General features: G+C 34.3%; 1 pseudogene; it reads left to right on the forward strand.

Annotated features, from left to right (window-relative positions):
- The window catches only part of LOC137632795 (palmitoyltransferase ZDHHC3-like), a 74,945-nt pseudogene extending 52,897 nt beyond the window's left edge, over positions 1-22,048 (forward strand).
- The last annotated feature ends 4,254 nt before the right edge of the window (positions 22,049-26,302 follow it).

The raw sequence follows: 26,302 nt of genomic DNA on the forward strand, positions 1-26,302 counted from the left end.
GCAAAACGACAAGGTCCTTACCGAGCACGTCGTCCAAAAACAGCTCTTCTCAGGGAAGTATGTGGACGTAGCCATCCTCTACTGTGGATCTTCCCATGCACAAGTGCTCCCTTTAATGCAGAGGCATCATATAGTCTGTCAGTTTGAATATCACCCTGCACTGGTAATGTTTAAAAACTTTTATCTTAAGTTACTGTACTTTAAAAAGAGTTATTTCATTATTCATATCATCATTGTAATGTCAGTAATTTGACATTTCATCTAACATTAGGCAAGTCCTTTATGAATACCAAAGTTTGTTAACTTGTGAGTGTAAATTTTATTTTGATTTTTGGTGGGTTAGGAACTGTGTGGTCTCCATGGTCTTTCCCATTTATTTCAGAATTGGGAATTCAATACAGCAGAATATACCATAGAAATATAGTATTCTCTGTCTCAGGGTTGGTGTATCAAAGTGCAAGCACAGACTGTATGCATAAGGGACACCCATGGTTATAGTTTCTCTAGATCCTGTCACAACACCCCAATGCTAAAAGTCTATGTTAGTGTATGACACATCACCTATTAAGAACTACTTATCACTGGGAAGATAGAGAGTGCTACTCAAGAGTTTGTTTACCTCTTGAAGCCATCTTTTTTATGTCCTCACCCAACCAAGTGGGTGAATTTTATTTGCGTTTGCCAAATGAAGTAGGCAACGAGTAAAAGAAAACTTTTTTAGTGCTGACTGCAATAATGATTCACCAAGTACTATGGATTAAGATCTCTTTGTCCTTTTAGAGCTAGGAGTGAATTTATTGTGATGCCTTTCATTAGGTTAACGAAACAGCAATGTATGGGAGGTAGGCTGTCTCTAATTGTTTGCTTTCCCTTTTCTATTTGTACTATGAAAAATTTTAGTCTTTAAGTAGGTTTGTGTTAATATTATTCTACCTGGGTTTTGTGATAAGCGTTTGGTATTAAATTCTTTTTACTTATGATTTTTATAACCTACAGATTAGTCATAGCATAACTTAGCATTTTTATGACACTCATTCAATTTATAGGTTCAGCCGTCTTTATCATTAATCACCATAGAATTGTAGCGAATAACATCATAGTTTGATTCCATATTGGTATAGGGGGAGAGAAAGGGATAGGAGATAGGGAGCCTATATAGTGGTATATTTTGAATAACCATTTATTGTTTTAAATATAAGTACATTGGTATACATACACTTATATATTTACGTATTTAAGTTTCCTAGTGGCCATGCCCTACATTCATTGTTGTTTTATGATTACGTATTAATTTAAAGTTCAGTACTGTATTGAATGTTGCTTAATATATGTTCATGAAGCTTATGTGCATTATTAAGATTATAAATTCATATACAGTATACAGTATGTGCATACATATATTCATACATATTCAATACTATGGATATATTTATATTATGGATATTTATTGTGTAGTAGATAGCCTATGATTGACTTATTATGGAAATAGCTTTTATTATTATAATTTTTTTATACACGTGTATGATTCCAGGAAGGCTCTACTACGGTACTTATTAGCATACAGTATACTGAATGTTCCATATGTGTACAGTAATTTATATATAGTATATATGAAATCTGTATATACATTACTTAGGGATATGAAATTAGTAAGGTATTACTAAAGGTGGCCTTTCCCCCAGCTATCCGGTTGGGTGGTTGCCGTATGCTGTCATAATCCAAGAACTGGCCACTGATTGTATACTCTTTCTCTCTCTAGTAGTTGTAGTAGTAGTAGTAGTAGTAGTAGTAGTAGTAGTAGTAGTTAATGCAATAATAGCAGGAGAGAAGGTAACTAGTATGTTCCAAGGACTAAGTCTGTTGGGAGGTTGGTAAGGTTGTTTGCCTCTATCCATGCTGCCATATCAACCTTCCAACATTTGTCTCTCTCTTACTTAGCATCCATGTGCTAAAGAGAGAGAAAGAGAGAGAGAGGGACGGTTGTGGATCTTTAGGTAGGGAGCTGTGAATTTGATAATTGTCTGTCATACTAGCAGTACCTTACTTATGAACATTCGAGAATTTGCCATACCTTGAACCGGCTTCATGCTGAGGATGCACTATAACGTACGTTCGGTGACCAGTTATTTACCATTGACTTCGGTTTTCTTACAATGAACGAAATTTGAGATTGTGACTGTACATTGGAGAGAGCAACCTCTCCTCTATGTAGCTCTTGGGTCTCCTTTCCCCTACTCTCCTCCCTTAGGTTAAAGGGACCTCTCAACCCAGGAGCTTGTCTCCAGACACTCAAGGCTCCCTTTCCCTACCCAATGAGGAACTCTGAAATCTCATCTTGCCTAAAAATTGAACATTGACAGTTAAGGGGTGTCGTCAAAGGGATCAGGGCGGACCAAGTCTGTGATCAGTCAAGTTTTTGGTTCTGAAGAGGTCCTAAACCTAGAATAGTAGGCAACTTTTCCTGGGACCCCTCAGAGGGAATAGAGTCCCTTCAGTGAAGCACCAATTTGGTTCTCTTCCATGTAGTGTTTTGACATTTCTTGCCTCTCGGTAGATTACCGTCCCACTCTGGTTTGATCAGTTTGTGACACCCTATGGTTTTTCTATGACAGATGATTGAGGCCTTAATGCGCTCCTTCTCTAGTAGCTTTTTCTGAAACTAACCTGCTCCTTTGGAGTTTTGGTTCCTCCCTCTCTTCCCTTTGTCTGTCTTCAGAATCCTACAGTGCCTAGGACTTTGGCTCTCCATGTTGCTGAATGAACTCCAATGAGACTTTCTTTGCCAAGTTTGTATCCTTCAGGAACATGTTTATTGGCATGGGAGGAGATGGGGAAATTAGTGTTGCTTTGGTAAACCCTGGTTATTTGGCTTGGAAGGTGCTTGTTGGGCTGTGCTTTCAATAGTCTTTTTGGCAAGGTGAGGAGATTCCATCTTATAAAGTGGAATTCAAGAGTATGTAGACTTCCTTACTCTTATTGGTGCATGAAAAGCTGCTCCTCAGTTTGTTATTCCCTAGCTCACTAAAGAGAGGGTGCTAATGCTGCATTGGACAGTTGTATTTTGGCAGAGGCAGGTTTCATTGGCAGGGGGATCTCTCGACCACAGCCCTCTTGATTGGTCTGTGGGATGAGTGTATTAGCCCAGAGTACACCCTTTGTGGTCAATATGCCCAAGATTGGTATCCATTTTTTGTGTAATCTGTTGCTGAAGGGAAATTTCAACTTCCCTAGAAAATTTAATGCCATTACAGGAATTTATCCAAATGGTGCGAAGATTTCATGGAATTGCAGGAGTCCACGAGGTCTGTCTACTTATTGGTTTTGATGGTATTGTGGGTACATACCAACCAGGGAATGGTTTTTCCCCACTTTTAAGTGGCTAGTACAGGAGATTTATTGCTGGCCATGCCATTTTTTCTCTAATTATTATTATTAAGGTCTGCGTAGTCTTGGTTGAAAGCTGGCATTGCTACAACTAAATCACATACATTAATGAGCACTCCTTAGAAATAACTTTTCTAAGGATTATAGTTGATGCTTGTTGTCAGAATTTGGCTACCAGTAATCCATTATAGCTGAAACGGGAGAAATTACCCTTGTCTTTGAAGACCTTTTCCCACAATATCTCCTGGACAGAACTAAGGGTAACGAAGGACTAAAGGCCCTTCTCTTTCAAATAAATTGAAGAAATTTCTTCAGCTACTAATGAAAATTTTCTTATCAAGGCTTCTCAAAGAAGAATCATATCTTTTGAGCCCTCCTGCTATTTTGCAAATGAACTGGTCCTAGGCCAGCTTCAGTTTGTCATTGAAGACTATGTAGAAAAAGTTAAGAGCAGCTTGAATAGGATTTCTAGGCAGACATTTTGATACTAGGACCTCACTGCTGGCTCTCTTTATTCCGATCTCTTTATTTGTTACCCGTTTTCTATGATCCTTCATGCAGACTCAGTCTGGTTGGAAAGTCACTTGAAGGGGTCCCCTCAGTTTACAGCATATTACATAAATGTGTTGAAATTGATGGTGGGCTTTCTGACACTGAATAAACTCATTGTAAGCAGGAATTCACATATTAAAATCTTCATCTGTTCCTCTCTGCAGTTCACCAGAAGGCTTCCTTATTGTGGTAGCAGAATCCTTGTCCAGGATCTCAATGGACCCATTTGCTTCTTCAGAGTACCATAACGTCTGCTTTTAGTAACTGAAATTGTGGATTCACATGCAGAGGGAAGAGATGCCTTTAACCTAGAAGGAACAAATGGTTTCTGATCTATATACATCCTCTTTCAAGTTTGATTTGAAGGTGGGAAATTCTATTATCCTTTACAGGAGCCACAGTATTTGTGGCACTACTGTGGCCGAACAGTCCATGGTTGGTTTCCACTCCCTCAGCATCTGAGACCGATGTCACTCCTCCTTTGGTCAGCAAACTGTATCAAAAGGGGAATCCCTGTCTTGTGGTGTGGTTGACATAGTAGCTCTTTTCATCCACATTGTACAAGTATGGACTATTCTTTCACTTAGTTTTTATAGTTGACTGGGTCCTTGTGGTTAACTACTCTACCCCTTTATGATCTGGTACTAGTTCTTGGGGACCACACAGTTCGTAACCCCAAAATGGTGATTTTGAAGAAGGAAAGACCTATTTTTGGGGAGGTAGTGTGTGGTCCTTATAAAGACCTTTTTGACTCCCTAGCCCCTAGAAGGAAGGTGGTATATAACTGATGCTTAATCTTATAAGGAAAAGATGGCTTCTGGTGGTATGCAAACACCCAAGTAGTGTATGCTGCCTTCCCAACAATTAATAGTGCTTTGCAATGGGTGACATGTTCTACTAGCAGATAAATATAGCATTGGAAGCATTGTAATGGGTTATAGAGACAGTGAACCTGTGGGTCTTTCTTGTACATGAGTCCATGCTTGCACATTGATACACTGACCTCGGGGCAAGTAAGACGATATTTCTTAGGTATATCCAGTTTTATTGTATTAATTGTTAATCCTAAATGGGAAATTCTTTTGGACCTCACAGCACCTCCCCCCAAAAATACGCTTTTCATTCGTCAAAACTTCCTTTTTTTCACATGGGAAATGAATACATATATTGCATGTGTTATTTATAGTAGATGTAAGTTGTTTTCATGTAATATCTTCCTATCCAGTAAATGACCTGCACCTTATGTATGTGTAATCCCTTAATTTAGAAACTAGGTTTGATTAATTTGAATTATTTTGCCATCTATGAGACCAGAATTAGTGCATTTAATTGTAGTTTATGCATTTACAAAGTGTAGCTTTTATTTTGCAACATATTGTGTAGTTGGAATGTGTAGTGATCTGATTGTGATCAGATGGTTTAATTTTATTAATATTAATTGTATTATGGTATTGTGATAATTATTATTATCATTATTATCATTATCATTATTATTATGATTATGATTATTATTATTGTTATTATATATATATTGAGTAAGGAAATATTTATGATTTCTGTAAATATTATGTTAAAAATATTAATAGAGAGAGGTTTTGAGAACGTGTTCATTTCTTCTTTTTAATCTGACTCTGTTGAGCAGGTTCACAAAGCTTTCTCTTTATTTTTATATTTTAATACATTATTACAGAAAGGGATTTTCTTACCCATTTTTAGATTCATGCTATTATGATTGATCTATAAATATATTTTTAATTATAAAGAGTTTTGAAAGCTGTATTTGTTAAAGATTCAATGAGTATTTCAGAGTGGGTGCTAGTGTGACATGAATATATTCAACTTCTCCATTTTAAACCTGTGATATGTGCAGTCAGGTTCGTTTTGAAAGTATAAAATTTATGATAAGACCACTCGCAGTTACAAATACATTGTTGGATGTATATTTTGCATAGAAAATTCATTTCAAAATCAACTATTACACTTAGATTTATAATTATTATGGCGTGAGGAAATGGAGATCTGTGTTTGAAGAGTCTTACAAATAGAAAGCTGTTGCAAAAACAGTATTGAAAACGTCAAGGTGGTCTAGCAAAACATTTCAGGTGTTAGCATTCGTTGGTGGAGACTTGGTTTTTTAGCCATCATTCTCAGGCATTCAGGTTCCATAAGCATTATCTGCTTAGTACATTTTAACTGCAACATCATGTAAACTGTACTTAAAGTCATATCCTCCAAACTCATCATTTCATTCCTATTTGTACTTTTTGATACTCAAAAACATCTCTGGGCTATCCATTCAAGCCTTCATTATTTTAGTACTCTGTTTTCTAAATACCAAAATACTCATAGAGATATTTATCATCATAGCGGAGATAATATTGCAGCAATTTTCATGAAACAGGCATGTCATTCCTTTGAACACTGTACATTAATGATCTATTAAAGCTCTTCTCCATATGAAATAAGTGTCAAATGTAAACTCAAGTATGGTGTATATAAAATCATTTTTAAACTTGCTGTACTTTCGTGTATTATCGATAGCCTACAATTAAAGTAGCCGAAAGTACTTGAAAGTTAGAACACCAAGCAAAAATTCTTTTCTATTCAACATAAATTGTTGAATGCAAATCTCAGGACGAGTATTTGACTGCATTCCAAAGTGATAACTAAAGTTATTGAGATACAAATTAAATCAAGAAAGGGCCACAATAATACCCAATAGCTTCTAATTCAAATAGGGTAATTTTCAGTAAAATGCATCTTATAAGTAATGTTTTTACTCTGATCAGAGTAGTTGTATTATGGTGATAATACGAACTACAGTCCATGGGAGTGAAAAGCACTGTATTCATGTAAGTCATTGGTCCTGCTGTTAATTGATGGCTTTGTATTTGTGATTAGTCCACATTGTCTCAGTGCATTGAAGAAGTAGATTCTAAAGCTAGTCCAGCATATTGAAAATTGTAGTATTTTTTATTTATCAATTATCAAAATGCTTTGTTTCATATTTTTGATATATGAAGTTGACATATCAGAATATAAGAAAAGTTGAGCAGATAAGCAAGAAGCATACAATACGAAATTCTCAACTGTTTTGCATTAGAAAATCTACAGTATATGGTCAGTTGATTTTTTTTATTTTTTCTATGTACATTTTTTGACTAATGTAGTATATTTCATTATAGATGAACTGAACATTGCCAAAACAAGGGGACAATGTTTAGTTGCAATAGACTTAATGTTAGTAGGATTTATCAGTAAACACTTTCAACATTCTGCAAGTAGTGGCTAAGTGAAACGAAAGGGGGATCCAACCAATCTTCCTTAGAGCAAGATCCTACTTATAGCAAATTTACAAACAAACAAAATTTGCCTATGTATTATGTGTATACATAATCACATATGAAATAATCCCAAATAATTTAGTTAACAAAACAATGAATTAAAAGGCATACAAAAAAAAGCACTTGAACAAAAATAAAACTGTTCAGTATTATGAGGAAGTACACTATCATCAAGCTGAAATTACTATCCGTGATTAAGAATTAAATATAATTTTAACACTGTAATGAAATACTCTATCGTGAAACATTATTCACTTTTGGTCTTCATAAACTAAGAATACCATATTTGATAGTATAAAAGTTACATAGGCATGTAAGAAGCACCCCCATCACAACAGGATATATTCAGGAAAATCTTTTTATTGTATATTTAAGAAAGAGCCAAATCTTTAGGCTATGATCCAATTGAAAATTAATATAAGCTTTCAACACACTGGACTGTACAAAAACTATTGTATGGTACACATGCATTGAAAGTATTAAAGAAATAAGAAAAGATAGGATTAAAATATTGCAAACTTACAAAACAGGCTCATTCAAAGGAAGTATCCTGCTAAAGTTAGCAAATATTGCTAATTAGTTATTAAAAGTTTTACTTTTCATCATATACTGTACAATGATCTGTGTCTATTTGCAATAGATTTTACAATATTGAAATTGAAAGTCACTGTTTTGACTGGGTTTCTGTTTGTGATGCTTTCTCTCATTATAAGTTTGTAATAAATTGCGATCTAATATATTTGTGGCAATATCTTTTTCAATTTTTTTTTTTTAGTATTAATATTTGATGAACAATCTCTGGATAAGAGTTGGGGTAGGGAGAGTGGAGTGCGATGACAAAAGAAAATGACTGTCTGTTCGGTAGTCTAGCCTAGTGAAATTTTGTGAAATTTTTTGGGTTGGCTATAGAATGAACTATATAGGAAGAAAGAATTTAAGGGTAGCATGGGATAGAAGATCAGAGGGTCTGTGACCATATTTTATATAGAAGATCGGAGGGTCTGTGACCATATTTTATATGGTGAAACACAAAACAGTCTCCAAAGCCACTGGGCTTTCATACTCAAGTACAGCTTAAAACATTCCCTATGAAACGAGGGTGAGATAGTTGCTGTGACGTTTAATAAGAACTCTGCTGAACTGTAAGAGTTTGTTTCCGAGTCAGATCCATACCGAGTTAGAGGGGTTTCATATTTGCTGGGAACTGAGTTTGCTGTACTGTATTACTGTATTGTAGTTTTGCTTCTTTGGTTAATATTGTATTGTAGTTTTGCTACTTTGGTCAATATTGTATTGTAGTTTTCCTTCTTTGGTCAATATTGTATTGTATTTTTCCTTCTTTAGTCAGAAAATAATAGATTGTATGATAGATGAAAGAAAATATTTGTATAATACAGTATACATCGACCATAATTACTGTTACTCCGTTGGCTTGCCTACCATAGTTTGCATATATGTTGGTGATTCTGACTTGTTATTTAAGATGTTTTATTTATTTTCTTGACCAAATTCACTCACTATTAGTCAGATCGTAGTATTCAGTTCATAATAAGTTGGTCACTTTATAATTATAATGTAAAGATGAAAATGTAGATCTGATATATTTAAACTTATTACAGTTGTGTGTAGATAACTTTATATCACATTAGTAGTTTAAGGCCTATGTCATTCTTATGTATATTAGTGATCTTTGAACAGAATTTTACTGATTATTTATAGGTATTGGTTTTATTCTTTGATCTTTATATTTTCTGTTATTGTAGGAGGGTCAGCAATATAAAAAAACTTTGGATTGAAAACTAGAAGACAGATATAGAGGAATGGGCAGAAATCTCTTGGAAATACAAAACAAGTACAATGTAGCATTTCGTAATTAATTTTCTTATAAATTTAGCTTCTTATACTGTATTTAGCTTCTTTACGCTTTAGTTTGATGGGGAAATTCATTTTTTTTTTGTATATTTTATGGTTATGTGCGGCGCTGAAATTAACGGCACCCCATGCCATTTAGGCAAGAGAAAATGCATGATTAGCTTCAGCGACCTGTAAGGCAATGGATATATTTAGTTGGGATATGAAAATTCTGCTGTGAACTTTAACTTGCTTAGTTGTTGGTTACACCACATTTGTTGTCCTTAGGTGCTTTTAGACATCTAGGGATGCTCTTAGTGGGGTACTGTGCCATGCAGCAAGCATGGCACTCTTTAGTTTCTCAATGGTTGGGCAGAAGTCAACCTTTTCTAAATGCTGATTAACAACGAAACTTAAGTTCTCTATTAGACTGAAAACTGGTGAGTTAAGGGACCAGTCACTTGAAAGTTCAATACCACAACCCTGCTGCCAGTTCTTGATGGTGTTGTGTGGCACCTGGCACCATCTTGCTGCAGGATGGAATGGCTGTTCTAAATACTCATTCAACACCACATAATAAATGTTTTGAATAAGTAGCTCATTGTTTTCACATATGCATAAATCCCCAACTCCCTCATATCCCATGTAGCCCCCCATACCATCAGTCTTAGAAATATTTTCACATTGACAAATCATTGCACTCAATTTGTAAGACAGAACTAAATCAAGGTGCTTTTTTATATGCTTAGGAACTATTTTCTTCTTCCTCTTTGAGACAGCAACTCTTAAATCCTAACTTTTTAGACAGGTATGTCTGCAAGTTACGCACTTTACACTTCCGAAAAATATTGGTATTTTCTCCATGAAACTGACATGCCATATGCAAAGGGGGAAGCTCTGACTCCCTTCTCAATATTAATTGTTCAAACAGCACGGGTGACCTACAGACTTCTTGGTAGGGAGAGGTTCTTCTTTCCTCTCTGACTCAACACTTAACATCCTTATACTGACAAATTTCACCAGTATTTAAAGCTAATTCAAAGCATTGCGTGATTGTTAAACAATCATCCCTGGAAATATATAAACCAACCATGATGGACAAGGACACAGGGAATGGAAACACAAATGGAACACCACAAGAAAAACATGAGAGTACAAGACGCCTAAACTGTCCTTGAACGTCGCTAATAAGGTAAAGAAACTTTATTGTTTCTTTAGTCAAGGAGTGAGAGGAAACATGGAAAAGTACCCATTAGTCAATTACTGTTGCAGGAATTTTACTTGACAGTTCTGGAGGATTTTTTTAAATCATGGAAAGTTACTGCACACCTACTACGGTAGATCTAAAGTGATAGACCAAGCTACTTTGATATGTAAGTTTAGCAGAGATAAAAAAAATCTTCAAGGAGCATTGTCAGTTTGGAAGCCATTTTATTTATTGATAATCAAGTAATGACTAACGAGTCCATGCAATTTTTGTTAGGATTATGTCATTCAAGATTAATAGACATTAAGTGAAAGCATTAGGTGAAAATAAGAGAATTCTTATCCCAGTTGGACCAAATTAATGAAATTTTATGTGGTAGGTGTTATGTTCCTAATTTTAAGCTGATGTATATTTTTAAACTCATTGATTCACCTGAATTATTTTCACTTTAATAGGGAAAATTATGTTGAGGTAAAGCTAGAGAAGTTTGACATTTAAGTAGAAAAAGACCTAAGGGAACAAATAGGACTAAGTGGTCAAAAGTAATGCCATTGGGTCATAAGGAGAATTCTGAAAAACGCATGAGCACCTTCGTTTGAGTGGATTTCTTTATATCGAGCCAAAATTTCTGAAAGCCAATCCCTTTCTCATTGGTAATCACTTGATTGATTAGTTTGTATTTAGGTTCTGTGTTGTATTACTCAAGGCTCTCTAAAAATATTTTGAGTGTCATGTTAAACAGACTTGCTGGAAATATATGTTGAAGGTATGTTATAGAAAATTTGTACTGTATTATGGTTAAGGTACTTAAAATAAATGCATCTTGTTTAAAAATCATGAGGACATGGATAGATTTCCGACGTTTCTTATGGTCGGCTTTACAGTACAGTACATTGAAATAACGAGGGTATACCAGATAGGAAATTTAAATTTAAAGCCATTATGGTTGTATAGGAGTTGTGAAATATATAGTTAATTTATTTTTTAATGTCATACTCGTTACAAACTTTTATTATTACTTTACAACTACAAACCAAGCTGAAACCTTAGGTGGTAAAGTAGGATGAGGTATGCTGAAGGGTCCAAATAGGAAAAGCAACCCAGCATGAGGAAAAATACCTAAGTGAGGAATGAAATTGAGCAGAGAAATAACAAGATTGAACATACACTTTATATAGAAATAGATAATGATAATGGTTTTGAAAATGAAGATTGAAGATGAAGACAAGTCAACCATCTGGCATCTTAGGTCCTTTCATTAATCCTGCCCACCACACTGAAAAAAATAAAAGGAAGATCAAATTGTAAGCAAAATGTTTTTGAGGTTACTCTTAGACAAGAGAACTCAAACCCTAGACAGTAGAAGGCCATGGTATCAAGTATACAGCACTATGCAAGACAAGCTAAATCAGTGTCTTATACCCTCACCGACTGCATTGGCAGACAATCACTGAGCAATTACAGTAGCAACCCATTGAAGTTAGTGTGAATTGTAGTACACCTAGTTTTGTCAGGCGTCTGTAAGGAATATGCCAGACTATCTGGTGTATGTGTAGGCAAAAAATTGAGCTGTATCTAGAAAAGGATCAAGTATCAAATTATGACAGTCATTTAAATGCTCTTAAAACTCAGGTGGTAGTATTTCAGCGGGTAGCTGGTAACTTACTTTACCAACTTACTGCCTGTATTTTGGAATGCTATTATTCTATGATAGTGACCCTACTATACTAGTCTTTAATACAATTGATCACGTCTGAAACTTCAAGGCTTTTCCATTTGCTTCTAAATACAGAGTTTGTTTTAGCTATTATAATCCCTTCTGATTATAGTCTTTCAATGCATTTCCTTATGATGTACAATCATTTATCATCTAAGAAATTAAGGTTGCTGTATGGTTTTCCCATATTGTTCTTTTCATGTACAGTTCTTTTCATGTACAGTTATGACTAAACTTGGTTTAGTTAGATGCTTTGCCATGGACTTCATCTCAAAAACTCATTTCATTATTAAATGGATTTTGTTAAAAAATATGTTCCTTTAAAGAATAGAGGGAAAGTTTTGTGATGTCTGTTAGGATTTGGCATTGTATTTTTAATTCTGAATTTTCTTGCTTTAGGATCATCACAAGATCAACTTTATTTCTTCAAGTCATTTATTCCTATTTTAGTATGTTGCAATATGAATAAAGATGAATTTGCAATGTTGTTTTTATGAATAGTTTCATGAGACTGCTGAGTAACATTTTCTTCTTTACCAGTTAATACAAGATAAATTTCAAGTAGTTTGAAAGATAGGTCAGAGGAAACCAAATTGGATGAATAAGTAAAAAACGGAAAGTGATACAGCAGAGGCTGAAAGGCTTCCCCTTTTGGTGTAAATTAGGCTGAAAGTAAGAGTTTCATGTTCGGAAGTATAGTCAGACCTTCCAATTTGTGTGTGTGCTGGGTAGGCCCGCAATATCATTTAAATAATAAGTTGAGTTTTTTTTACTATGTTCTCACTGTATTAATTGTTGTTCATCCTGTCTGTCATGGTCAGTGTACTTTCCGGTGTTCCTGTTCTATTTTACTTTCTCTGCATACTGCAGCACACCAGTCTCTCATAACTTCGGCCTTGCGGCACCCACCGTACAGTAAATATCTTGCTAGTGTGTACGGTAGTTGATCTGTACATGTGTACTGTACCTTTGATTATGTAATATAAATACCTGTAATAATTTTTATGTGTCTTGCATAAAAATCTTGAAAATGTAACGTATATCTGATGTAACCTGATTCACACATGTAAATGAGTAAATTAACTTGAAACTTACCAGTACATAGTACTGAAATATACTGTTGTTAATATTTTAAATATTTTGATTGCCAAGTAAGTTTGTTCCAGAAGATGCCCCAGCACACCTTATTTGCTGAAGAAGAACCCCATTCTCCCATCTTTTAGGTAGCCAAGGGCAGGGGTGCTAATGGTTCATACACTTTTTGCTTCTTTGATTTATATAAATGACATTTTTCCATATTTCTAATTAAACTACACTACCGTATTTCTATTGTTTTCATCACTTACAAACTCTACGTGTTCCGATAAGATTTTCTATAGAGCGTTCTTAACTCACCGTCCTCTAATAGACCTCAAAATGTCATAGAGTCATGGAAGATTTACCAAAAGAATGTAAATCTTTCAGATTGGCAAATCTTGTTTTATCAACTTACAGCTGTTTGGAAATCTAGTATGAGCAGTGACTTGGTAAGGCAGTGAGTCGGGAGCACAAAAAGAGCAGTGACTTGGTTAGGGTGGAGAGTAATGTTACTAGGAGAAAGCAACAATATTTCTCACAAATTTATGGCATTCACAGGTATCTCTGTTACTTAATCCCTGTGAGTAGCAGGTGCAGACCGTATTTTGTTTGGGAGCTTGAGTTTGTAGAACTTATTGTTCTTATAAAGTAATATATATGAATGCAAATGAAAATTATTAATTTATTTCGGCAACTGAAATTTAGAGCATTTCACCCAAAGCTACTAACGGACTATTTATAACTTTTATGATAACTTTCCATATGGTTTTTGGGTACAGAAATATCTCTATGCCAATCCAGTAACTGACAATCTCTTTTTATCTGTCGTATACAGTTCTTTCTTTTTACTTTGGACATCTTAGAAATAGATTTATTGAGGCAGAATTGAATCAAATATCTGTGATGTAGAGCAGTGTTGCTGTAATGACAGAATAGTTATATATACAAATTTGGGATATCCCATCATTCCAAAAAATTATTAACATTTTAACTGTATTGGGTTGGAAATTTTTGGAATAATTCTTACACATTAACTTAGTGACTTGTTGCTAATTTTGAAGTTTATCATTTCCTTTTATTAAAGTTATGATAACCTAACAATTTGTTGGCATTATATGGTAAAGTCTGCTCATTTTATATGAAACAATATGGTAATTGGAGTATTTTTAAGGAACTTTGTCTAGTGATTAAGACTTATTGCATTCATAAATGAAATTTGTTTGTATGATTTTATTTTATTTTTTCTTACTCTAAGAGTGTTTACTTGTTTTTCTAATTGGTGCTGCAAACACTGTCTTATGATTAATTGTTATTGTGCAATCATAATACAGTGTGACAGTTGAACATTGATCTCGAGAAGTGTAGAAATATAGCTGAGAACAGCAGTAGAAGGTTATACAGTATTAGTACTGACAGAAGTGAGGTATAGAATGATCAAATTAACCGAGGTGAGATGAGTGGGTCTGTCTTGAAAGAATCCAGATCTGGTGGGCCTTTAGAATTGAGATATTTATTTATTGTAAACTAATTATTGAGATGATTGCGTTGCATCTTGAGACTCACGTGGGGCTTACACTGTTGAGAATTTGTGGATGTGTATATGAATAGTAGGGTTTTAATTTTCCAAAAACTAATGAGAAATTGGTCTTTAATCAAAGCTATGGATAAACAGATCTTCACTTGAAGATGAGATAAGAAATACAGGTCTGTACATATTGCACTACAGTACTTTCTTATATCCTGACTGTGGTCACAAAAAAGGCAAAAAGTAAGGGAAGTTGCCTATAACATTTGGATCTCCTCAGCATGCTTGAAAAAGAAGACAAAATTGTGGAAAACTGGCAAAATACAAACTTATAGTTTAATAAAACTGTAGAGAGTTGGGTTCCCCTGCTGTATGGGACTGGAAAAGCAGCCATCAAAGTAAAAGTCCAATGAAAAAACTACTACAATGAGACATGTCTACCTGCTCAACAGAAAATTTTTAAACATGAGTTTCCACCAATTAAACTGCCGGATTAGGAAGATCATTCCACAATCTTGTCACAGCTGGAATAAAACTTTTATAATACTGTGCAGTATTGTGCCTTATAATGAAGAAGGCATGACTTAGTTAACAGCATGCCCAGTACTATATACAGGATGGTACTAGACAAGAAGATCAGAATGTGATGTATGATCTGAATTATGAAAAATCTTAGGCAACATTCATAAAGAACTAACTGTACGATAGTGCCAGAGTTTAGTATCCAGATCAGGAATAGAGAATTTAATAGACCTCAAGCTTCTATCCAACAAATTAAGATGACAGACAGCTACTGTAGACCAGACAGGAGAACAATACTCAAAACAAGTTAGAATGAAATGATTTAGAAATTTTCCAAGGATAGACTGACAACCAAAAATCTTGAAAGACTATCTCAATACATCAATTTTTTTTGTTATTTAAAAAGAAACAGACTGAAAATGCTTCTCAAAAGTACATTTGCAATCAAGAATCACACCTAGAATTTTAAATGAGATGTGTATAGTTGGAGAGACATCGTCAATGCAAACATCTGAATGTTGAGGAGCCATCTGCTTATAATCATACTTTGATTTTTGTTAGGGTTCAACTTCATGCCCCATAATTTACACCATGCTCCAATTGTAGCTTAAATCGCTTAAGGGATTCAGCAACCATATGTTTACATTTAGGAAGTGGGATAGATGAAAAAAAAAAGTAACATCATCTGCATATGTAATGAGCTTGTTTTCTGTGCCAAACCTCATACATTATTGTGTAGGTTTTTTCAGAACTAAATTTTGATTTATATGATTCAGATTAATATTTTACAATAAATCCTTTCGTGTGGTAGCATACTCTGTTTTTGCAGATTTCTCTTTTAATAGTTTTGCTTTAAATTCATTATATTTATGGTTGCAATACTTGGTTCCAAATTAGTTTTGCACTTAACATAGTTCGTGGGTTTTGTAGCACCTTTTTTACTGCATTATTGTCATTTAGTCAGTGATACCAGAGCTATATCCTCTCATAGACTGTTTACTTATAAACAATAAAAGTTATGATGAGTCTATCGTTAGTGAGTATAGTTATTAGGATGACTGATGAAAACAACTAACATTAGCTATATGAGGTCTGAGCAGTAACGGCCTAGAGAGTTCCAAAATAGGTTGGGGTCGTGGAACTCCACATTACTTTGAATTACAAGTTTTGGTTACATTGATAACCAGATTTGTAGATATGAATAGCTTTAGAATTCTAAAGTGGCCTTAAAGTTCTCTTTACTAAACACTTTAGAAGACAAAGACCCAGTTCATCTCTCTCATAATACTGTAATTGAAAGTTCTCTGTAATTTATCTTGTTGTGTTTTTTTTTTGTCTACTGTAATATTCTTCAAACTACTTATGTTTGCACTAGTTCTGATTTCATTAACATGTTGTGACTCAAGAATTAAAAGTACAGTAGTCACATGATGGTGCAATCCCAAAAATTTACCACTGATATAGAGACTAAATGTACTGTAATCAAATCTCTCACGAGAAACCATTGTTACAAACAAAGTTTGCGTAGATCGGTATTCAAGTGGTTAAATTTTGGCGTGCTTTCCAGTGAGCATTATAAGATTCCCCCCCCCCCCCCCCGAGACCTTTCTGTACTGTACATGATGATGGATTCAGATGTATGATATAAATGTAGAAACTGTATGGTGTAGTGTCTATTTTGTATTGTATATTGCAGTTGAATTATGAATAATAATGATAAGATTTAAGTACTCTCAGAATTTTGTAACTTGAAAACTTTTGATAGTCATGAATCACCCAAGGTTGTTTTATATTAGTGAAGTGATGAAATCACTGGTTTACCTTAAATTTTTTGTTATGTATATAGAATTTAAGTAATATATATATTTGCATTAAATACTATTTACACTGTAGGTATATATAATTATGTTATAAGAAATTTATAGCAACTTTAGTTTGTTCAGTAATCAATATTTATCTGTTTTTTGTTTTAATAAGTTTGACCAAAGTTTTAACCTGTGTTAATCCAAGATTTGGTTCCTGTTAATTACTTTTTTTTTGTCAAATGATTTACCTCTAATTGGATTTCTTTTTAATCTTTGTTTATTTGATTTTCAAAGTCATTCAAGCCCCCCTCCCCCCAAAAAAGTGCAGGAAGCTCATCTTGAGGCTGGAGATGGGGCTTAGAAAAATTCTCATAGCATGACAGTGATAATTCTGAGGGTGATTATTGTGTTTTGACTTGCTTTATACTAAGTACTGTCTGTGTGTTTTTTTTTTTTTTTTTTCAGTTTGAGTCCACTAGATAGTGGTCATACAGTCAAGAGTTGTTCACTGTTAGTAATTCAATTGCATTCATATTCCCCCCCAAAAATTGAGTGGATTTTATGTGTATATTGAAAGCATGGAGTGAATTTTTCATTTTGGAAAATAGAGCGTTTTATCTGGATTCTTTTTTCTCATCTTTACCTGCTCTTTGGTAGTTTTTTCCCCACATATCATATTGTTATACTTACTTTCACGACTTACAATGCCTAATAGAATTCTTGGACTTAAATTGTAGGGGATTAGATATTTAAAAGTTTCATTTACTCAAAGTTATCATTTTTAAAGTTGGGTAATTTCATTTTATTGCCAGGGTTGTTAGTACAGTAAATTACATAGATATGCTACTTTTTGTTTATTCCTTTCTATTGTGATATGTTACATGATACCTAGATTGAGTTTTGATTTTTCAAAATGGTTTAAAGTTACAAAAGATGAAGGAGGACAGTATATCATGTGGTAAATCAACATAATTATGCTACAGTTATGAAACATGTTTATATCTGATGACAACCAGGGCAGTGAACAGAATTTTAAGAAATGTACATAGAAACAGTGAGGTAGAGAAGCTTTAAGATTATTGATTTGAATGCTATTATTCTTTTATCATTATATAAACTGCCAGTTTAGAGTGGATCAATTGTCAATTTTCAGGTGAAACACACCATTGCGTTTGATGAATAGTACAATACTAAAGGCAATCTGACCCCATTTTAGCTTGACGTTACCTTTAAGATATATAGTAACATGTCAAGCCCTTGGCATTTTAGACTGAAAGTAGGGTTATCATTGTCAATTTGTTTTTATTAAGAGATCAGAGCCCCACTTTAGAATGAATAGAGGGTTATCATTGTCAATGTGTTTTTAAGAGATCAGAGCCACACTAGAAAAAATATTTTCATTGTAGAGGTTAGTGTATTTGATAGGTTATTGGAGTATTTTAAGTTGATTACAGTCATATATATCTTAAAGTTGAAGCTATAGAGCTGGTTTATCTTAATAAATTACGAGGCAAATTTGTTTTTATAGGTTTAAAGATAGTTTGATGTTTATGAATCAAAGTTTTTGTCAAAAATTTATTTTTAAAGATTACACTGCTCCATGCGTAGCATTAAATACACACATTAATTTTATTTGTATGAAAGTTTACTTCTCAGCAAAGTTTCATTGCTTTCAGTGGTAGAATATTTGTACTTTTAGATAAATTGTTTATGTAGACCTCCTGACAGCAATGCTTACATCAAGGTCAATAATTGATTAATTTTTGAAATTGGGAAACACAATGTTATCGTAGTTTATATTGATTATGTTATGTAGAGCATTAGAAATTACTATACTTGTCAACATAAAGGGTCATAGCGTATAATTCTACAGGCATTTTCAACATTTTCATTTCAAGGGTAAATGACATACTGACTATATTATTGTCTTAATTACAGTGAAATATTGAATAATTTTTTTTTACTTGATGTATCTACATTTTGAATACAGTATATTTAATTTCAGTTGAAGAGCATATTTATTTGTAAATAGTAAGGAAATGCTGATATTGCAGTACTGTATAAGAAATTAATTGGGGATAGGTAGTTTTTCTTTCATTTTTCCTAGACATGTTTCAAGTAGCAGGGTGTCAGAATTGTACTGGTACTAGGTAAAGTACAAACATCAAGCATCAGCTTCTAGTTAAATACAATCTATTTCCATTTTTTAGCTTTGCACTATAGTTTCAAATACAGGGAGCAGGGTACTTTAACTTGCAAATTCCTGTATGTAGCGGTGACAAGGAAAATTGCAATATTTCTAAGATTTTAGTAAGTAAGCAAAGTTAATCTACCTTTACCACGAACTAAGGATTTACTCTTTGTTTGAGCCATATCATAAGATAAAGCATGAAGTGAACTCTGCTGTTTAGCTGCTGTAGCAGGAACTTTACTCTTTTTACCGTAGGCTCCAAGAAGGTTTCATATTTTAAAGAAAATGGTGTCTCTAGAGATTTCTTTGCATAAATTATTTCTGGTTTGATAGGCTGCATGACATTTTGGAGGAGAACTAATTGTTGAAAGAAGATGGATGACCATCTGAAGATTATATCATAATTTCATTGTAAGTGTCTCATATTTGTAAACTTCTTGTCTTCCTTTTGTGTAAAACAAGGTGCAATATTTTTTTTCTTTCTATAAGAATTTTGAATTGTTGATTTTGTAATCTTATTTTGTAATTTTTCCTTACTGTATAGTAATTACATCCACCTCTTACTCTGCTCTGTATGATTTTTGTTTGAATTTGATTGTGCACTTTGCAAAGAATTATTTTGAAATTCTCCTCCACATTTCTTGAATTTTAATTAATATACAGTATTTGTCATCATCAAACACATTGTGATGTTGGTATTTCAGACAAGGAAAGATATTGTACAACTAAGCTTTCGAAACATTTTCAATTTTAAAAGAGAAAAATTAGGCTGGTAATTTATCTTTGTCTCATGAAGGAAGTCATTGCTATTTGAGTGTGTAGTCATGTTTAAATGGAAAGTTTTACTTGAAAGTTTTAGATCTATTTAAGTACCAATTGGCCAAAACTTGTTTGATTAAAGAGTTTAACATTTAACTGATAAGAAATTTCAATATTCTGTAGAAGAGAATAGGAATTTAACAAGTAAAGAATGAATACCTAAACAAATGGACAGCAAAAGGCTTTAGCATTGGGACGAGGAAGATAATTTACAAATATGAAATAAGACCTGATATTTTAGCTCAAGCGGAATTATGTGATCTCTCCAAGGCAAGTTTTAAGCTACACACACATCTAAAGCTTGTATAGAGGAGAGAGACTGAACTAAATTATAAAAAAGATGAAATGAAATAAAGTACAGTATACAGAAACATACATAGAGACATATACTGTAATAGCTTGCAATTTGACAAAATTAGGGTTTCCCATTTACATCTGCAGACAAGATTAGAGTTGGTAAATGAAGAAAGATTTATTCAAGATGAATTATTGATAATAGTGTGTGACTGGGAGGAGTGTGGGTGAATCATACGGAAAAATGATGGTAAGGAGACAACTAGTTTGAGAGAGATATATCAGGTGCTATTGGGAAGGGTCAGAAATTTGTAGGTGCTACAGAAAACGGTTACTATTATTTCATCAGTTTCACATATGGTAATTTGTACGAGAAAATGGAAATTAGAGAAATTGTCTAGAAGTTCCAGTATATTTGAAAATTTAGAGTCATAAAAAACAAGTTGTGTGCAATTAACACACTAAACTTTAGCTAGGAGCATCTTCTACTTTGGCCTGGTGAGATAATTGAGGTTGGCATATTTAGTAATTGTGTGTTACGATAACACTTGAAATGATGTTTACCAAGAGAATAAGAATATTTTCATATCTTTTAATTGCCTTGTTTGTTTCTGGCTAATGTGTTGGCGTTTGTGATGATTGAAGTTCTTAGTTTTCTTCCTTTTACCCATTTCACCCAAAATACACCAAAATCAATTTCTGGACCAAACTGCATACAGTGTTTTATTTAACCCAATACATTGATAAGCCAATCAATTTACATTCCTGCAGCTATGAATCAGATAATGAAGTCTGTTTTGATTCCTTTAAGTATTGTGAACTGATAATTGTGTTTACAAATGTTTTACTCGAAGTTGCACAAAGTGAGCCATGGAGTTTTAATGGCTGGTGTAACTTGAATTTGTATCTGTTAGCATCCATTGAACTACCATTTATTTTTGTCAGCTTACTTGCAAAAAATGTTTTATATCATTATTCTAAAAAAATGGAAATATGGTTTTGCACTTCAGTCCTACATATAACACTGACTATGGTATGTGCTTGAAAATATATGTAAAAGCGTGCAGTATCAATTTACTGGATTATTTAAGTGAATGTGGAAAAATTGTTCATGTATGTTTTATCTGTTTGATCACTGTTTCTATAAATGAATTTTTCTGAGATTGAATAGCAGTGTAGCTTAAGAGGTGAATGTATGAATTTTACTATATAAAGTAATACAAATTCAACATTGATTATGGATATTTACAAAATTTTACATCTTCCTTTAGAATCATAGTTGTTACAGTTCTTTCCCTGTTAGGTATTGATAAAGATATTTTTAAGAATCGTCTATATAAAAGCTGATACTTTACCTAATATTTCATTGAAGGATTCTACTCATTTTATGTACTATTGCTACTTGATTATGCAATGGCTTTAGATAAAGATAAAGAAAAAAATACTGTAGTAATGAACCTTTTTTTTTTTAAAGTAGAATACTCTCAGAAATATCAGTTATCCAAAATATTGTATTTTTTAAGTACTGTACTGGCAAGACTACCTATGTGAAATCATTTTGCAAACAAGAATACTCTACAATACAGTACAGTACTGTCTTAGCATACTGATTCTGTGTCAATGAAAGATGATGTAATTTTTAATGATTGTAGTTGCAACAGACAGTACTGACAAAACCTTTACCCTCAGTATAATGTAATCTGTAATTTGTTATATGTAATGTATCATAGACCTTTGGAATTTGAAATATTTTAATACTGTATGTGCTCTTTTATTATCCTTTTAACTGTGAATGGGATGTTTATGCAATATAAGTTAAAAATTCAGTGAAATGACAGATATTGTCATGTAACTGAGTACTGTACAGTACTGTATAGTACAGTATTACCATTTATTTTTGTCTGCATTAACCTGTCTCTCCTTTTCCTTTTAAGCTTTCTCTTAAAAATCAAGAGAAATTTTTATCAACTTTTTTTTTTATGCAGTGCTATATGTGGAATACACATACCAGTGCATAGAAATATATTTGCTTTATTTGATTTGCATTCTGAAAATGGTAGGATTAGAATAATTCCTGTTATAGATATACAAAATACAGACTGCAAACCATGGATGTTGGAAGAGTCAAATTCAAAATTTTCTCTCCCTTTGGACTTATCTTGTCTGAAAACTTATTCTGTTTAGTTGTGTCAAATTAAAAATTTGCATCAGATGTTATAAATGAACATATAGATAAAACAGCACAAATATTTATGAAGCAAGTCCCCTTTTCATATCTGCTTCTCTATTTCACTGTATGGTAGCCTAGTTAATAGATCACATAGGTTTTTGAATTTAATGTTATTTTATATGTGACTGCTATTGTTATTTTTATTATTATGATTTACATAAGGTATATGCACACCAGGAACAAGCCAAAGGTCTGGGTTTTAACCAAGGTAGCTTCTACAAAATAGAATGTTCAAATATTGAAAAAAAAAACTAATCCACAAGAAAAATTGGTAATGTAAAATGCATACAAAGTTAGGAAGTGGATGAAAATTAATCAAATAAAGATGAAATTTTAATGTATTTGTTGCATACTGTATATTTGTCTGAACACTTTGGCATGAAAGATCGCGACTATACTGTAGTAGAAAGTTGATATAAAAATTTAAGTGCTCAGAAGTACAGTAATTATGAATTGTTATCTATTTAATTACCCAGATAAAATTACTTGCTATATACAGTAGTATTCAACCATTTTGTATGGTTATTGGAAAGAAGTCATTATTCCTTTCACACTTAAGAATAGGGCATGTCTTCAGCAGAGTTAGTATAAAATTGAAATTATTAACGAAATTGTTAACAACAGTTGTTGAGTGCGGACAAAGACTTCACTTTTGTCTTTGGCCATAAGTACAGAAATACTATTGTTTCTTATCAAAAGCTTTTTAATCTTTTATCTTTGTATTAATGATAAAATGAAGAATAAATTCTCATGCAAATGAAGGAAAGTCACTGCATAGGATTATGGAAACTGGCAATACAGCCACACTTATGCTGTGTTTTTTGTAGGGGAATGATTATTTGTAATCATCCCCTCTCCTGCTGCCATTAGTAAGAGGATGCAGAGACTTATTTAGTGAGTGTCCTTGGGGATAGGTAATTACTACCTTTTCTGAACTGCCACCCATCCCTTTTCTTGCATACTGATAATGTTTGTATCTATCTTACAATTTCATTGAAAGCCCTACCATTGGTGCAGAGATGAAAGGGATTTAGAAGGTTGTACCATGTTCAAATTGGATTCCTGGGCTTCTACATTCAACTCTGCCTGGTGGAGAAGTCAGCTGGTGGCTGGACACCAGTCACCGACTTTCACCTGAGCCAATTTGTACAACAATTTGGTCCAGGCCTATGACATCTAATTCGAATTTCATGGTATTGATAGGTCTGGGGTGTGTTTGCCAGTGGCAGCATCTATAGTCTCCTAAACATCAAAGGGGAGATAGAATGAGGTAGAAAAGATTTTATTTTTGTTAGTCCGGAAGACGGTTGCCTTATTGATAAAAGCATGATGATGGAAAGGTCAGTGCATTATTGATATATATAAATTTCATTAATAAACTATGCTTTTTCATTAAATAGGATACATTTGAAAAGGTCTTTGTTTATGTGGCAGTACTTTTACAGCATAGATTAAGCATTTATTGTTTTTTTACAGACTTCCATCCATTGGCAGAAAGGCAAGGAAATAAGAAGGGTAAGTTAGTCTTAAGCTTTCATTCATTTTGTGCTGTTCTCACTAAAAACCTTTGTGTTTTTGTAATTGTAGGAGTACAGTATATTAGAATATATTTGAGAGGTTAATAGCGTTACAGTAATAGTTTTTCTTTTGGTAATTTGTTGCATTTTATCCATCAAAATTTTTTGGGTTGTACATTCAAACAGTTATATTTTCTCTTTTTGTATTACTGAACCGTACTCGACAAGAAAATAGTATTGAAGAAAAATCAAATGCCGTTTAATTTTGGAAGGAGCACCGAGCCCCTTTCGTAAGTGGATGAAAAATTTATATATGAGGAAAGCACAAGTATGAAGACAATTACATAACGTAGGTATACTGCACAGTATACTGTGTAAATCAAAAAGATAATTTTTAAACTAATCGAACTTGGGGTTACACATCTCCATGTTGAAAAATTGGGATAATGGGAAGTGGCAAATAATAAAAAATGTCTCAGGAGGAAAAAGAAAAAGACTGAAGTTGTGCTTGCAAATTATTTTGAAATTAAGTAAAAATAAGATAGTAAATGGAACCAGCTGAAAAGAGGATATAGTGTAATTATGATACTGTACTGTACCAAAGCGGATGAAATGAGTAGGAATTATTCAAAGTTGAGGGACGTAGTTAATGAGCATCTCCTGGCTGGGGTTTACTATATTACTGTTTATCCCTTTTCCCATTTCCTTACTTCCCTCTGGTTTTCTAACCTCCTCTAATTTTTACTTTCATACTGCAACAACTGTGGTTTCCAATAGTTGCACCTTACCGCTGAATGGCCTCTGTGGCCACAGTGTAGGCCAATAATGTTCAATTGTTCCCACACTAACAAACCTTACATTATTTGTGAATATACTTTTGGCAAAGCTGGAAGGTAGGCATTAAACTTTAAATATGAGGTGGCAACCCTACCTAACCAATTGTTGTGGGTAAGCAGGGGGTGGCTGGGGGGTCCCCAGCCACCTACAGTATATCTACTCACGGATCGGTAAACCACGTCACTTTTTCTTTTGGCTTGTAGAGATGGGACGTCTCTGCTCTCTCCTTCTCAAGGCTTAGCCATATTGACAGACTTGATTTTACGCTTATCTTTTCCTTTTGAGGTGTGACTGTGCTTCTTCCTTGACGGTGTGTCCTGGACGCAAGGGTTGCCCTTGCGGCACCTTTATGTCGTTGGTTTAGACTGACCCACACTCCGTGTGCCCAACCTGCAGGGGGTGTCGCTGTGAGCAGGGCTCGCCCTGTGACGAGTGTAGGGAGTGGCCTACCTCCCAGTGGGAGAGATTTAGACGTCACATAGAAAAGAAAGCTAAGCGTGATCTTTTTTTCTCAAGGTTTTCTGCTGGGGCGAAAAGACCGCGAACTTCTTCGTGTACGCCTAGATCTAACTGGCAACCTTGGAGTACTAAGGGGTTGTTACTTCTCCTAGTGAGGCAACTTCACCCCCAGCCGCTGGGTAAACATTATCACCTGCAGATGAGTTGCAGGTGTGGCTGTCTCTCGGGATTTCTGCTCCCCTTTGAAGGAAGAACTGTTGCAACTCCTTCAGCGTGAGGCTTGGAAGGACTCTTCGAGAGTGGCTTCAATATCCTTCGCCCTGGACATTTGCAAGGTCCTTTTTCGCCCTCTCCTGGCCCTTCCATGCTGAGACGAGGTGATCGTTCCCATTTGCCCCTTCAACGGCCGACGACAAGTCCTCTCGCTATTCTGGGACCTCGTCGTCTCCTAACCAGCAGCCTTCTCTTCCTCCTCACAGGAATGGTTCCAGCTCGTGTGCTAACCTCCTGCCAGTTGCGGACGTAGATGATCTTCAAGCGGCTAATGTTCCATCTGATCGCCGATCGTAGGGATAAGACTCTCCATCTTCTTGTCCTTCTGGACTATTTTCGTCAGGACGTTGTTCATGGCGATCCGAAGATCATCTAAGAGATCGCAGGTCATCACGATCTCGGTGCTCATCGTAGCGAAGGTGTTCCACTCTAGAGCTTTACGCTCACGAGACTGAAGGTTATCACGGTCTCGGCGCTCTTCATCTAGAAGGCGTTCTAACTCTAGAGCTTCACGGTCATAAGACTGCAGGTTATCACGGTCTCAGCGCTCATAATCTAGATGTTCTAACTCTCGAACTAAACGCTCATGATCATGAGCTAAACGCTCTAGATCATGGTCTGGACGTTTGTTTTCGCAATCTCAATGCTCACAATCACGAGGGTGATGCTCACAATCAAGAGGGCAACGCTCCCGATCA

This window comes from Palaemon carinicauda, chromosome 42, assembly GCF_036898095.1.
Source record: "Palaemon carinicauda isolate YSFRI2023 chromosome 42, ASM3689809v2, whole genome shotgun sequence".
Lineage (NCBI taxonomy): Eukaryota > Metazoa > Arthropoda > Malacostraca > Decapoda > Palaemonidae > Palaemon > Palaemon carinicauda.